The sequence below is a fragment of the Ochotona curzoniae genome, unplaced genomic scaffold (genome assembly GCF_017591425.1).
Source record: "Ochotona curzoniae isolate NIBS_2020 unplaced genomic scaffold, NIBS_Ocur_1.0 contig_517, whole genome shotgun sequence".
Classification (NCBI taxonomy): domain Eukaryota; kingdom Metazoa; phylum Chordata; class Mammalia; order Lagomorpha; family Ochotonidae; genus Ochotona; species Ochotona curzoniae.
Window position 1 is genome coordinate 3569421 of NW_024466454.1, and position 16552 is coordinate 3585972.

Here is a 16552-nt window from a genome sequence, read left to right on the forward strand (position 1 = left end):
ACTAAGCACAGCTCTTTGCATACGGTCAACAGTGAAAGATTGGGAACTGCTGTTAATGATAACAACAAATACGTATGTAATGTTGACAGAAATAAAGATTTGGCAGCTCTCCAATCTGGGCTCTGCTGCAGGCTTTGTAACCTGGACAGCATGCTAGCTCACCCATTAATCCCCTAGGCTAATCAAGGCTCTGCTGGATTTCTGCCTAATGCCTCAGGATAGGTGAACCATCCAAAAACACCAGAATGGCCAGCTGGCTGGACGTTTGACACCTGTTTTTCTGGTTCACAGCTGCCCATCACCATATTCCCATACAGGAGGAAAATATTCACATGAAAATCTGTGCTTAGCCCTCCCACCCATGCGCAGACTCCAGACTTCCCATCTCCAGGGGCAAAACACGTCATCTTTAAAACACAGCTTTACGCAGCAAACTGGTGCCTGTCAGCACCCATCTGGTGGACAGCTCCACATCTCTAATCCTGACCTGGAGGTAAAGGAACTAAGTTCCTCCTGACCCTTCCAGGCTATTCCTGTAAAGGCCAGGCTGCTATCACTATTAAAGCTGTGCTGCTGTCCCCCACAGCCTGGGAGCAAGGTCACTCACAGCTTCAAAAGCCTTGTTCTCTGCACATCTCACTCAAGCATCAGACTCGCACAGTAAAGGGGCTGGACAAAAATCATTACACCTGTCCCACAGATAAGGAATTGGCTTAGATTGTATTGTGACTAAGCAGTGCAACAGCCTAGAATGCAGGTTATCTGACTCCTGGAATGCAGGTAGTCTTCCTAGAAAACACAGGTATTTGCTTTTTAAGCATTCAGCTTCCATAATGGCATTATTATTATCTCAGAGTACAGTGCAGATTCAAACACTCAAAATGCACTTACACTTTCTGGAAATCTAAAGGTGACCGATGGCTACATCCATTAGCATAATTGACAATTAATTTCCACTTTGGACTTCCTCTCACTCTCTGCTTCGAATCATCTCGTGGTTTCCCATCACGTCTCTGCTGCATTCATAGTCCCTCTTTGATTCAAACCATCTGAACACTTACTGCATTAATTCTTTTGGGAGAAACTACTTCACATCCCTAAAACCATAATCATCACCAAGGAATTTCAGGAGTTCTCTACTACTTGGCTTTCCTTTACTTAGTAAACTTTCCCTTGCCATTTAACCCTTCAGAGTTTCCTCAACTATAAAATGGAGAGATGGGCTAAAGACAGCATTCCCAGCTTCCAGCTCACAATTCAAAAACTCCCAAAATGTCCAATCTGCCTTCCTGGCTGGTTGTTTTGTCTGTTTATTTTGTCTCAATCTACCCATTCATTGGCCATATGATTCCAGGATCATATTCTGCCTCAGTTTCTTCATTTCTAAAATAGACACAGTAATAGGGAGTTTATAAGAATTAAATAATACATGTGAAACATTAAAGGTATTTTAGATGGAGATAGATAGACACACACACACACACACACACACACACACACACACACACACGATTATCTGATGGCCAGAAGGCAGGTGCTCTCCCTAGAAAATGCAGGTCTTTGTATTTAAATATACATATGCCATTATTACCCTCTGAAATGAAAGGCTTCGAGCTGGGCCTTGAACAATCTTCCAAATATAAATTCTCCCCATACTGAAAAACTCACCATTCCAGGTACGTCTGTATTCCTGAAGGCAATCTGTCATGCCTATCTCTGTTTTTAACTATGATTTGCTGGACCAGCACTGTAGCACAAAGGCACCAGCTCAAGCCTCATCTGTTCCATTACTGATCTAGTTTCCTGTTAATATGCCTAGGAAAGCAGGGGAGGATGACCCAACACCTTGGGGCCCTGCCATCTACATGGCAGACCCTGATGGAGCGCCAGGCTCCTGGCTTCAGCCCCAATCAGTTCTGCTCATTTGCTGATATCTGGAGAGTGAACCGGCAGATGGAAGATCTCTCTTCCCACCTTTCAAATAAATATTACAAATGAAAAATGTAATTATTGGTTCCCACCCATCCAGTTGTAGGAGGTACCCATGCTTTCCTTGCCCGTGAACCTCAATCCTACCCATCCTTGAAGGTCTGGATGAAACCTGACCTGCTTATCTATAATACAATGATTTCCCTGCTCTCTCAATTCCTATACCACTTATCATCTAGATCCCACTGCTCCCAGCAAGGCATTTCACATTGGCACCGTTTAAAGCTGGATTATCTTCTCTATGTAGATGGAGCTGCAGGTCCTTGGTCACATCAATGAATATGCATGGGTTCCAAAGCCTTATTGCACAAAATTGTCTTTTAATTCTAGTATTTTCCAGTCAACTTTTTGAAGTACCCTTATGTTTATGTTCTTCCAGATCTAGCATAGTTGGTTACACTTGTTTCTGCTCATCAAGGACTGGTACAATGTCTAGCATACAGCCCTTCACAAATTTGTTTACTGAATAAATAAATGTGTACTACCTATGCCCAAATAAATAAGTTTGGGCAATAAGTTTCCTTTTAGCTGATGTGGGTTAGTCATTAATTTGCTGTACTTTGGAGCCAATTAAAGATAACAAAAAGATGAACATCAGCAGGGCAGGGGCAGCCATGGCCAGTTAACTCATCATCATCATCATTAAAGGCACCAGTATCTAACAACCAGTAACACAAGAAAAACACGTCTGCCAAAAGGAAATGTTAAGGAAGAATCCAAATTACAAGGCCAAGTCCACAGGCCTCTACTGCCAGCAAGTGAAGGGAGTTTGTTTCTCCCAAAACTGAATTCACTCTCTAGAAAAGCAAACAGTTGTGGATGGAGGGGCTACTCTGGACAGACACTATTGGAATACGGCAGAGAATACATCCCTGCCCACTTATCAGTAATTATGGAGAAAAGCTTGGAATAACGCCACCCCACAACGCTACAACTTCTCACACCAGCCCCTTGATGTGTCTTCAACTGAAAGGGAGGGAAAGGAACATCCCATCCACTAGTGCCCACCTAGAGGCAGTTCAGCAAGGAATCTCGTGCTGTAGCATCCACTAGGGAGGTGTGCAGCAGAGCTCTCGGCATCTAAGCTGGTTCAACTGCCAGCCACTAACGTCATTTAAGTAGCAAGCTTCTCAATGGCAAAGGTGGCTCACGATACCCACAACAAAGCTCGGAGCTGGGCAGCTGGCTACAGGATCAGGGAGTTTTCACTACTGCAAAACCTTGGGCTGCTTTCTGTTTCTAGCAGAAACTTCTTCTGTCTTCTAAAGCCTTGAAAAAAAAATTTTTTTTTCCTCCAGCAGGATACTGAAAATAGCTTTGCATTTAACATTTAAAGTTGTTTTTGATCCCACACTCTTTCAGCTCTGCTCTCTCCTGCAAACTCATTCCATTCCCTAAGGACACTTAGAAGTATATTTCATAAGCAAACAAACCACAGTCGCCATTTTTATCCTTAAGAGTTAAAAAGAAAAATAAAAAACTGATTTTCATAATTGTACGGAAGATAAGTTGGCCAAGAACAGAGAACCTTATCTGGACCAAAAGTTCTAGGACAAAATTTCTTTCAACTCATCAAGAAAGATAGCAGATCACAATCAGGGTTGGTACTGAAAGCACAACTGTTGAGCACTATACACAGGAACTTCCTCATTATCTGCGTGTCACAGACTTTTTCAAGAACAAATGAGAGGCCATGTGAGGGCAGGTTTGAACAATGAAGTGTATTTTCCAGTTATGGTGAGAAGATGTGAGACTTTATGGTCCAGAAGGGCCTGTGGAGTCAAAGTTCAACCAAGTCGACTTCACTCAAAGGTTCCTTAGTGAATCAGGGCCTGGGCTAAAATCATAACAGGGGACTCTCCCCCTAGCCACGCCAGGGACTACCCCACTTTCTGCACGGCTGTCTCATCTACAACAACTGAAACCAAATCTTAGTGCCTTAAAGGTAAGAAACTGGCTATAAGGCACTTACTGATGAGCAGGGAAAAGAAAAGTGGTTGAGGCACACAGATCGCACTCATGCTAACCACCAAGTGGCCTGTGCCACAGTATACATGTGCGGGGGGGTTGGGGAGCAACACTAGCAACATGAGGCCTAATTAATGCCACTAATTGGCTTTAGTAGACTTGCTCTTTAGCTCATTTTTTATATAGAAAGAATGTTATCCACGTTCCTATAGACACCCTTGCAAATAAACTTTTGGGCAAAACCTGTTTTTAAGATGCTACTGCATGCACAACAAAATTCCGAGGGCCATAGCTCTGTACTGAACACAATTAAAACATTAGTTGGTGACACATACTAGGAATGCACTTAGGAGAAAAAGCTTCAAATTCATAATTTGTTTATGTACGACAATGCACATAAACAATGTGTCATGTTTTAAGAACCTTTGATCAGCACACAGTAAGCTACTATTTTTATAATACACCAAGTAAACACTCTGATTTTATATACAAGTATTTACAAGGCCTTGTCAACACAGAGCTCAGGGTTATAGGGAGGGTAAAAGGAAGAAACTGTGTACACAGGGACTCAAAATTCAGTTACAAACACCTTTACTTTTCTCAAGAACATCAAGCCACTTCCAACCTCAGGACCTTGGCACCTGCTGTCCCTTAGTCCTAGGATTCTTCCCCCAAATTGCTCCAGAGCTGATCTCAAATGTCACCTCCTCTGAGAGGTCTTCGCTGACCACGCAATTAGAGTGCCATCTTGTCACATTCATCATCACTACTGCTTTACTCTGAGTTTTTTCCTAGCACTGGCAGAATCAAGAGTTAACAACTGTGCTGACTGGCTGTCTGCCTCTTTTTCCTCTGTGTGCTGCCACAACCACCGTACCTAGAAGGGTGCTTTGCACAAGGTGGGTAACCCACCGACTCTGCTTCATGACTAAGTGAGTAGAACTGGCAGGGGTGAGTAGTGAGGACAACATAACTAAGAAACAACTAAGAAATGAGAGGACTGCGGGGCCAGCACTGAGGCTAGCGGGTAAGGGTGGTGCTGGCAACCCAAATGGATGCCAGCTTGTGTTCTGGCTTTTCTACTTCTGATCTAGCTCCCTGCCTGGGAGGACAGAGCAGTGCAGCCCTGGACCCATAAGAGACAGTGACTGACTGATTTTGAACTATCACTGCTTCTGAATGAATGGTTAGCAATCAGAAGTTTGTTCTATTTTTGTTTTGTTTTCTTTGTAAAGAGCACAAGAGAAAAGGCGAAGAGGGGAAAATGTCATCTGAGGAGATGTCACAAAGAAATGGCATTTAAGGCACAGACACAAGGAAGAGGAATCTTGGGTCAAGGACATAACCTGAGCCAAGGACAGCCAGAGAGAAAACATGGCCAGGGGCGGGGCGTGAGGGTGACAAGCAGAATTGAACTTGAGGCGTGGGGCTGTGTCTGGGAATGCAAGTTGTGGGCAGGCCTGGTGGGGAGGGCAGAGGCAGGACTAGAAACAAAGAGTAGGGTAGACTCTGGAGAAGCCTGGAGACTGGGCCAGAGGGGTGTCACCGGCAGGCCACCACCGGCAGGGCTACTCTCCGCAGACAGGGCTGGCCACACTGAGTGGGAAGAACCAAAACAAGTACAGAGCAGCGTGGAAAGTTGGTGACTCTAAGGTGACCTTCGTGGTCCAAGCACGGGGCCAAAGAGCTTCTTTCCACAGTGAGGCCACGACAGAAGGATAAGCGGACAGATCCCAAGGCACGTCTCAGAGGAACCCAAGGTTTCTGTGGCAGACCTGCCTACTATGACAGATTCCCCACAAGGAGGACCACGGGGACCACAGGAGGGCTCTGAGGGTAGAATGTGGCTCTCTACATTCTCCAAATCAAATTAAATGCATGCATTATAGCCAGAATTTATTATCTTTTCATTCTTAGAGCAAAAAAAAAAAAGTGGCATCTAATTTCACTGTGCAGTATATATTTGAACATTATATAACACATTTTTATGTAACAGGTTCTTGACATAAAACAATGTTTCTCTTACTATCCAAATGGGTTTGTGGAATAACTGGCATTAAAGATATCCATACACGCATGCACACACATACAGAGGCTTGGGGTGTACTTCCAGTATTTGCAAGTGAGGAGCAGGGGAATGGAGGACCACTGGGAGAGGCCTTGCTAAGGCCTTCTCTGCAGCCAGCTTCCATGGGAGCAACTCCTTCTGGGAGTCACATGGGGCTGGTCTCAGGGTAAAGCCACAGAAGGGCAAGAGAGACAGACATGCATGACAGTTTGTGTCAAGCAGCTCCCAAGTCCCTGTAGCTACTAACAGGGAATCCACAGGGGTGGTACCACATCGCATACATGGCAGAGGGCAGCAGTCCGTACCCATCTATCACCAGTAAGACCAGTTCCCAACCCCAGTGCAGCGCCCAGGACAGTCAAGATGTCCCACAAGGCTTCCAGTCAGCAGGCACCTGCTGTCTGGCACAGCCGTGGCCTTTGGAGGCCCCAGGGCACAAATCTTGCCACACCCCAGGGCAGCTCTGTGACCTCAGGCAGTTTACAAAACTGGCACACTTGTAAAACAAGGATACTAAGAAAACCTACCTCCTGGGGTAGTTACAGTTAATAAGCCTGTGGTAACTAATTTTTCTATTTTCTGACACAGGGAAAACAATATGTATTAGCAGAAATTGTCACCAGAATTATTGGGCCCATTCTGCAGATGAAGTTCACCCAACAGGAAGAAGCTAGCCAGCCTGCCCGGGTCACACATTTCAAACAGCTGTTGGAGTTACGAACACATGTAAGTGTTTCGCTGTGTCCAAGTATCCACAAAACCCAGTGGTTATGACATTAACCAGAATATGAAGTTAGGCAGGCCATCCATTTCCTCCTTGAACCAGGCAGGGTACACATGGAGTTTAGACTGTTCAAAAGGACAGCATGTCCTCAAGCGAAAGTCATGCTCTCTTCTACGCCAGCACTCAACGTTCCTCTGAAGCAAAGATTTCTGAAGCTTATCAAAGCTCGCCTCTCCCGAGGTTTAAGGCCCAGCTCAAACCCTGCTTCCGTGCTCACTGCCACAGGCCACACACACTCCTACTGCATCCCTCCTCTCCCTCCTCCACCCTCCCTCCCAACAGCACCACCTCTCTTCCCTTCAGCTGCTCATTTCCTAGATGTCCGTCCTCTCTCTCTCTCTCTCTCCTTCTCAATCCCCTGACTGACATGGGCACTGAACAAGGACATCCCACTGCTCCCTGTGCCTAGCATTTGGGAAAAGCCAAGATGAACTCCTCCCAAAGCGCTTGGCCTGAGTAGGTGCTATGCCCTCAAGGAGAACACAGCAGGAGAGAGAGAATCAGAACTGGACCAAGGCCCAGGGACACGGCCGCCAGGTGTGGGGAGAATAAACATGAAATAGTATTTCCTCAAGGAGCAGGCACCTGAGCTAGCTCTTAAAAGCAAAGAAGGATTTGGACATATGACGATGGGGAGTGGGAGGGGTCGGTGACAATGAGGAGACAGGATCAGCCAAGTGCAGGTGCAGGGAACGGACAGGATTTCAGTAGTCCTAGATAGTCCAGGACTCAGGACAAGCCCTGGCAGATGAACATTCTAGCATGGAGAGTCCCACACACAAGGCCCAGGAGCCCGGGCAAGGCAACAAGGCACAGTGACACCACGATGAGTAGCCGCTATGTGCTGTAAGCAGATTTCAATTTCTCTTTTCAATGTTTTCACTCTTTTAAGCCACAGCATAACTCTGTGAGGGAGGGACTACCGTGTCCTTACTTTTCAAGATGCAAGGAGCAAAGGCAACTGGACCATAGGCCACAGTTGACACTCAGCAGTTAGGGTGCCAACTCTGGCTCTAGAATCTGTGCTCTCCACCCCAGGACAACTGGGGGCAATGCAGGGCTCCAGGCTCCAGGGTGACAAGAAGGGCTCAACACAAGAGAACATGCAGTAAGTTTCCAACCCTGAAACTCCAAGGCCACAAAACTGGCTATGGGCCCTGACCTGCTGGCAACCAGAGTAGGTGGGACAGGACAGCCTGGGACTAAACACCCCCAGGTAAGAGAAAGGTGTGTGCCAGCCAGCAAGGGGCCAGGACGGACATCTCCCTTCAAGAGCTGCAGGAGAATCGTGAAGGCAGCATGAGAGAGGGTGGACTTGAAGGGGAAAAGCTGGGTGAGGTAAATGCTGCCAGAGGGCCCAAGAATGCACATTTGGGACTACGGATGGCATCCTGAAGTTCAGCACTTGAGGCTTTGGAGAAAACTTAGAGTAATCTAAAGAAGGGTGCCAGAGGGACAGAAGTTGGAGGGCAAGAGGTAAGGAGATGCAGGAGGAGAGGAGGCACACGGCTTCAGCTGAGAGGCTGGCAGGAGAGAAGGAGACACACAGACTGGGGAGAGTCTGCTGCAGATACGTGGAGATGGCCTGGTGTGGGGTTCTTCCTCCACCATCCGGCGCATCCTCAGGGATGGTGGGAGGCTGGTGACAAACAGCTCAAGGATATTCTGACAACAGGACCCTGACAGAAGGAGGGAGGGGGCAGTGGCAAGTGGACTTGGAGGACCAGCAGCTTCCTGTTACTCTCCATTATATACCTGCAACTGAATCCGCACCCAGACCCCGGGAGGCAGGCACTGCCCCTACAGCTCAGAGGTGGCAAGCACCTGTCCGAGGTTGCGTAGCCACCAAGGTCCTGGTTCTTGCCCACAGTGAGAGCCCAAGAGGAGGAAATGGGCACGTGAGTGGGAGGAGATCCACTTCTTTTTCTAAACTGAGAGGAGGGGAGGAGATTGCGGGGAAAGAAAGAGATGCCACAGAGGAAGGGAGGCGGCGGGAGCCCCAGAGGGTGTGTCTGCCTCAACAAGAGCGAGGAAAAAACAGGGTGACCATCCTGAGCAAGTCTCTATATCTGGTGAAAAAATCCCAATGGGGACAGACAGGCCTGCCACTGTGCCTGCATCTCCAAGCTCCCTGCTGAAACTTCAGGTCTCGACAGGAAGTTTCACTCCCCTGCCAATGCCTATATTAGATAATGCGATGCCAATCATCTTCGGTAATCATAACACAAGGGGCAGAAAGAGCTTCTTACACATGGGCTTTCTCCTACCACCCTGAGAGGTGAGAATGGAATCACAAATAAAAGTTCATAGATGGACGGCAACCCTTATGTCAGAGAAACATTAAATAGCTCGTTTTTACATAGCCTTGGGTCTCACCCAGGTAGCCTGTGTCTTTCTACCAGGGCTTGCCCATCTTTCAGTAAACAGATTCCACAGAGAGCACTGGTGGGAAGGGGGATCAATCTGAAAACACAGCCACTTCTTTTCCATGCCCTCCAGCGTGCAAACCTCTTCTGCAAATAGCAGATAAATGCATGAGTAGTCATCATTTGATAGATCATGTGAAATGGATCCTTTCAAACACCATCTGTTGATCTGCTTAACTTTCCTGTGAAAATAGGGCTTTGGCTCAGACACGCTGGAGGTCCTGGGAGGTAAATACCAACCTGAATTCAGACGTACTAAATAGTTGGCGACTAACAAACTTGGGAGCAGAAGGAATGCGTGGGGTCGCCTGGTCCAACTGTCTGATTTTCCAGGGGAGGCAGACAGGACCCAGAAAGGCTTAGCCACTAGCCCTGGGTGGCACAGCCATGAGCATGCAAGCCTGGGCTGGAGCCAGGATTGTCCAGCTCCCCAAACCCACGACAGGGCTCTCCTGCCACGCCTGTTCTTTTCTCTTGTCTTTTAAATGCCCAGGGTTGAGGGACGGGGATTAAGGTACAAGTTTAACTATTCTTTCAAATCAATGTTATTATTCTTTGACTATATCTCCAAGGCAAAACCCAAAATGGCCCTAGATCACCAGCTTGAGCCAATACAGACAGATTTAAATCCTGTCCAGGAAGCAACCAAGCCTACTACAAGGATTCAACAAACTGTTTCACAGAGTTGTTGGTAAACTGGGACAAGAACAAAGCCTAGAGGGAAATGCTACATTTCATATTTTTCAAAAACACACTTTGGAATTTCACTGGCATGAAAATCAAATGTAACAACAGAGGTTTCTCTTTTTCAACTCTTGCACGCAGCACAGAGAGCAGATTATTCAACACTGTTTTCAGGAGCAGCACTCATTATTTTAAGCTCATGATTCAACAGGGTACATTAATTAAAAACTCCACCAACCCAAATTGACAGATTCTGATATCAATGGAACCATTAGAATTAAAATAATACTTGTCACGTAAAAATAGATTAAGGGGAGGAGGAAGGGAACAGCAGCAAGTGTCAGCAGGACAGATGACAAGCAAGCCTGTAGGAAATGCAACGCACCCACAAGAAGCTCTCAGGGATTTTTCTGAAAAAACGAAGATCTTAGAAACAGGGGTAAGCGGCCAGAAAGGCTGCTTCGTAAATACCAAAGCTGATTTCTGGAAGGTGGATGAGAAAACTCGACTACTAATTCCTTGCTGAGGAACAGTGCTATGTAAGAGGAGGCAGCGGAGAACAAGAAACGCCAAAGTGCCAAAGCATCAAGAGAGATGACCCGGGACAGCGCAGGGGCGAGGTGGGGTGGCCGTGGTGCCCCGCTGCCGCCGCACATCTTCGCCACAGACCCCCATGCGCCTTTGCACGCCCCTCCTCCCTGCGCCGGCTCTCGGCGGGGCAACTGCGCACCGTCCAGCGCTCGAGACACCCACCGGCTCCCGGTGATCTGTACCCCTGAATTCTCTCCTCCTAGCAAATCCGAGCTCTCTGGGAGGTCAACCCTGGCAGGTGCAAGCAGGTACCTTTCACTTCCCTGACACCTGTCAAGCCCGGAGCCTGAACCCGCTCGCTGCAGCCTCCCCTCCAAGGGGCTCCCCGGCCTTGCTTCGGCAGGCAGGCCCACGCCAACGGGGCGCCGGGGCACCGAGAGACACCGAAAGGGCCGGGCGACACCTGCAAACCCATGGGCGCATCCTCCCGGGCCCCCCAGGAAACGAATGCCACAGGCCCAAGGAAAGTTCACAAGCTGCGATCAGATCCACGCCAGGCCGAGGATTCCTGGGTACAACAGAGACGGCTCCGGCCGGAGACCCGGCTGAAGGGGCGGGCAGGCTCCGACTCCCCAAGTCCAGCGGAGACGCCCTCCCCACCCCCACCCAGCCTCCCGAGCTTCCGAAAGGGAAGTGGAAACGGGGAGGAAGGATAGAAGCGGCACCGTTCGCCTAACGCCCTTGGGAGCAGCTGACCAGGATGGTCCCCTCGGGGGTGGGGGGCGTCCCCGCTGCTCCCAGGGCCCTATCTAGGAACTTGTCATCAACCCAGCCGGTGCTCCCAAAGGGCAGGGCAGTCCCTCGAAGGGGCTGCTGGCTGCCCCCTCCCCCGCCAGGTAGCCATGCCCGCGAAGCGGTGGGTGGGTGCGGGACTCTCGCCCCATCCCGCAGCGGACACTTTCCCGGTTCCTCGAGGGACGCCTCCGGCACCCCTGCCCACCCTGGCCCCGGCCAGCAAGGAGGATGGGGGCGGAGGAGCGCGGCGCCTTTAAGAGGCGCAGCCTCCCCTTGGCCCGGGTGGGGGCAGGGAGCGGGCACGGGCCCTTTAAGGCCGGCAGCGGGCACGTCGGGCAGGGTTCCCCGCGGCCGGGCTGCGCCCCGGGGCGGTGTCGGGGGCACCGCGCCCGCCCCGGGCGCTAACGGCCGCGGCCCCGACGGCTGCCCGGGGCCCGCGCGGCTGGCCGCAGCGGCCGGCACTCACCGAGGCTCGCGGGAGCGCGGGCGCCCGCACTCAGCTCCTGCGGCGGCGGCGGCGGTGGCGGCGGCAGCGGCGGCGAGTCCGGCGCGGGTAAACAGGCACCTCCGTCCCTGACCTACTTTCTGCCTTCCCTAAATGTCGCACCACTAACCTACTTTCCGACCAATCCGCTCCCCGCCGGCCCAGGCCCGGCCCCCCGCCCACCAATCGCTGTGCCCAACCCCCCTTCCCCGCCCACCAATGGAGGAGCCGCGGAGCCCGGATACCTGCCTCTCCCCGCCAGCCAATCCGACGGCCCGCAGGGAGCCCCGGCCCCGGGGCGGCCGCCGCCGACCAATCGGCGCACGGCTCGGCCGCCGGCCGGCCAGTTGTGTGGCTGCCGGAGTGGCCGCTGACCAATGGCGGGCCGGCGGGGGCCGATTTACCTGCTGCCTGCCCGCCGCCAATCGCTTGGCGCGGAGGAGCGCACGCCCCGAGGACGGGCCCAATGCGCGCGTCTGCCGGGACGCCGCTCTCTTGCCCTCAGGTCTGGCTCTCGGCGGCGACCGCGGCGGTGCGGGCGCTCAGCTCCCGGGACGTCCCGGGGCTGCTTAGTCTCTTCCTGCCTATGCCCCGCTTCTTCCCCTGGACCGCCTGGCTGGAAAGCGGCACGGCGTCGCTCGCCGCCCTCTCCATCTCCATCTAGGAAGCCAGGCAGGAACGCAGAGCGCCAGACCCTCCCGTTGTAAAAACCCTGCTTTGCCAAAGTCTATAGGAGAGGGGCAATTTTCGTGTTTCTGGAAGGCTTTTCTACCCCGCAAGGACTGCGAGTGTTCTCACTTTCTCTTCTTTCCGTCCTGACCTCCAAGCATCCCACTTGGGCTGTCATTCTCGTGTGTTCAACAAGCAGAACCGAAGCGCGGGGCGTTTTCATGCATTTGCTCCCGACAACTGGCTTGGGACCACTGGCTGCGTGGCAGACGCGGTTCCATCAGCCACGGCCTCTACTGCGAAGAGCTCAGGGCAGGGCGAAACAAACAGTAACGGGACACATAGGCGCAATGAGAGCAGGCGGCTTGGGTGCTGAGGGCAGACTCCCGCATCGCAGCCGCAGAGCAGAGAGGGCTTAGGACACAAAGAGCCTCTGATCTTTGCTGATGTAAAACTTTGGAACAGTCCCGGCGCCCCTTTAACACCTAGTGGCAGGTAGGGGGCTCCCTCTGCCAGTGCACCGTCAGTGTCTGAACACCTGAAACTCAATCACTTCACCCAATTCTTTGTCCTGGATGAGTTCCCTCTGATTCTGGATCGCCGGCCTTGGAAGTTCCTGGAACACAGCCATTGCTTCTTAGCCTTTGTCAATCCATTACCCATCCCCAGCTCAAGGCTAGGCACAGGGCGTTCGTCCAAGTCCTTGCAGATTAAATGTAGACTGTCTTCAAGGTCAACCAACTTCATTGGCAGCTTAGTGCTTTTCCTGATCCTACATGTGGGTGGGGTTGATGGCTGTTGGCTTTGTAAGACCACAGTATGGAAAGGGAACTTTAGCAAAGTCCTGTAGACAAGAGAAAAACCAACAAGGTTTTTAGTATAAAAGGGCTAGCTAGTATGATTAGTTGGACTAAGTAACTAGTTAGGTAACCATAAACTAAAGATGCTGATAAATGTGTTCGGGTTAGCCAAAAGGAATGCTGGAAAGAATCTGTGTTGGTAGCACCTACTACGTGCCAGGCATTGTGCTGAATGCTTTCCTTGAATTTGCCATCTTAATCCTCACAACTACCCTGGGAGGAAGCTCTAATCACCTTGTCACACCTGAGGAGGAAAACCCAGAATTTTTTTTAAAACATTTATTTTTATTGGAAAGGCAGATTTACAGAGAGGAGGAGAGACAGAGAGAAAGATCTTCTATCCGCTTATTCGCAATGGTCAGAGCTTAGATGATGCGAAGCCAGGAGTCAGGAGCCTCTTCCAGGCCTCCCACATGGGTATAGGATCTCAAGGCCTTGGGCCATACTCGACTGTTTTCCCAGGCTACAAGCAGGGAGCTGGATGGAAAGTGCAGCAGCCAGGATATGAACTGGTGCTTACCTGGGATCCTTGCACGTGCAAGGACTTTAGCCACTAAGCTGCCATACTGGGCCCACAAACTCAGAATTTAACTAGTTGGTCTAAGGTCATATGGCAGGTGGCAGTACCATAACTGAAGCTGATGATGATGATGATTAATTTCAAACCTCCACACCACCAGTTACCATCAAGATGGCAGAGGCCTAGGCTACCCAAGTTGAGACTTTGGGACTTTCAGCAGTATCCTAAATGAAAGCACAGAGGTCCAGCCTGCTGTTTCCAGATGACACAAGGCCAGGTGGGGAAGAGACACCCATACACAGCATGAGCCAGATTCACCGAGGAAGTAATAGGCCAACTCCCATTGAGATCAATGTCGGATCCCACACTGGGAAAGCAGCTGCACCAAGGCGAGCTGAGGCTGTAGTGATATGAACAGCTATAGGTGAGACAAGGGCTCATAGTGAATTGTGGCTCTCTAAATAAACGATTGCTGTCTTGTGCTGTGTTCATACAAGTCTGGCATAGAAAGCAAGGCTATTGTGTCATTCAGTGTTGTGCAGGACCCATGTCTACAATTAAGACTTAGCACAGAGAAAAAAAAACCTACGTACATGAAGAGAGGGACCAGGATGTAAAGAGATGCCCAACTCTGTCATCTTAGCAAAGAACAAAGGCAGCACAGGCTTTTGCCCCCAGGGATACAAGGTAACTATCTTCATCTATTTGAAAAGCTGTCAAACAGAAGAGAAGCAAGACTTGTTCTTCCAGGCCCTACAGAATAGAAGGAGGCCCTGTGAGTAGACACTTTAGAAGGAATGAATATGAAGAATGGTCTAGAAACTACAGCCTCTACTGCCTTGACAAGTAGAGTGTCCCGACACAAAAAGCGGTGAAGGAACAAGCCGATGCCCCTCTAGGGGATGGAGCTGGAAGAGGCGCTGTTAGGATTCTGCTCTTCTGTTCTTGGGCTTTGGTGGTCTTCTCTGAACAGCTGTCACCCTCTTTTTTCCTAAGTGGTGTAACAACCATCTCTTCTCACGTGTGCTTGTTCTTCATGTCTAACTGTACCTGCCTGTAGGTGATCCCCAACACCCCCATCTCTTACCGGTAGCTGCTTTTCCCTTTTATTTTCTGCTTTCCACAGTGCTAAATGGTCCATGCTGTAATCACTGCTAAGGCCAAAGTACTATTCTCAACCTAAAGTTGACTTAACGTGAATAGAATCATAGAAATAAGAAAGGAGAAGAGAACATCCATCCAGTCTTGACTGTATACCAGCTACTTTCAATGTCTTTAATACAACCCTGACATTAATTCTGCCAACTGACAGCCACCCTCTCTACATTTGCTGCCGGGTCATCGGGGTCAAATTATTTAGTCTTTGTACTTTGGTTTTCTTTTCCATAAAATGAGGGTTATCTATAGTCTGTTACATGGGGTTTTTATGTGAGTTGCATGAGATAGCAGATGGGGAACTCTCAGGACATGGCCTGGCATTTAATAAAAAAATCAGTACATTTTATGTACCACTGCTATACATTCTATGAAAGAGATCATCACTCCTAGTTTTACAGATGAGGTTAACGAGGATAAATTAATGTAACATAAAACCCTCAGATGCAACAGCCATTTCTGCTAAAATTACCTAGGAAGTGTGTTTAAAATATAGAATCCTGGGGCCCAGAGCTATGGCATAGTGGCTAGGTCCTTGCCTTGGAAGCATTGGGATCCCATATGGGCATTGGTTTGTGTCCCAGCTGTTCCACTTCTCATCTAGCTTCCTGCTTATTCCTGCCTACCTGGGAAAGCAATAGAGGATGGCCCAAAGCCTTGGTACCCTATGCCATCACAGGAGACCCAGAAGAGGCTCCTAGTTCCTGACTTTGGATTGGCTGAGCTCCAGCCTTGGCAGCCACTTGGGGAGCAAATGAGTGGACAGAAAACTTTCTCTCTGTCTCCTCTTGTGTCTGGAAGCTGCCTTTCCAATAAAAAATAAAATATTTTAATAAAATAAAATATACAATCCTGAGTCCCAGTTTAGAACACTCTGATTCAAGGCTTTTAGGATCTCTTGGGATACAGTTGATTTAGGGAACTGCTGATTTGATGGAGTGGGTATGGGCTCTGTCATCAAACAGACGCAAAACCCAGTCCCAGGTTTATTGGGGTAAGTAGAGAAACCAATGACAGCACAATGAAGTTATGCAGGAGAGTTCTGTTTGGATGGGTGAGGGCAGGGAGTCATGAGATAGACATGTTAAAGCATTTGTGGAAAGCCAAGTGGTGATATGTTGCTACAAATAATAACCTATCAAGTGCTGTGCTAAGAATTTTATATTATGCACCAGGTAGATAACTTTTATCAGATTATCCCCCACATTCACATGGAAAAACCACAGCACAGAGAGCTCCTGAGACTCCAAGCAAATGGGGCTGTCCAGCCAGGGGTGCACTCTCCTAACTTCTTGGCTGTATTACTTCCTGATTCCTGTGACAAAACAAAGATACATGGCATTTTAGGGTTACACTGGCAATCCAATGAGCATCAATTTATAGGTAATAGGTGTTGTTTAAAATGAATTTTCTGGGGCCAGTATTATGGTACAACAGGCTAAGCTGTTGCTTGTGATACTGGTACCCCGTATCATACAGAGTGTTGATTTGGATCCCAGCTGCTCCACTTCCCAGCCAGCTCCCCACTAATGCACCTGGGAAAGCAGAAGCAGATAATCTGAATCCTGGAGCTTCTACCACCCATGTGAGAGACCGTGGTGGAGTTCCTTGCTGCTGGC

The 16552-nt window shown here is 49.5% G+C and overlaps 1 protein-coding gene across 10 annotated transcripts in view; it reads right to left on the bottom strand.

The window, feature by feature from the left end:
• ARNTL (aryl hydrocarbon receptor nuclear translocator like) overlaps positions 1-11856 on the bottom strand; it is a 106569-nt gene extending 94713 nt beyond the window's left edge. For 8 of the 10 annotated variants that reach the window (XM_040989092.1, XM_040989087.1, XM_040989083.1 and 5 more), the window contains exon 1: positions 11712-11856. The gene's annotated coding sequence lies outside the window, so the exon portion shown is untranslated. The remainder of the gene's footprint in view (positions 1-11711) is intronic. The other 2 variants (XM_040989078.1, XM_040989082.1) reach the window with 2 other exon arrangements.
• Between the last annotated feature and the right edge of the window lie 4696 nt (positions 11857-16552).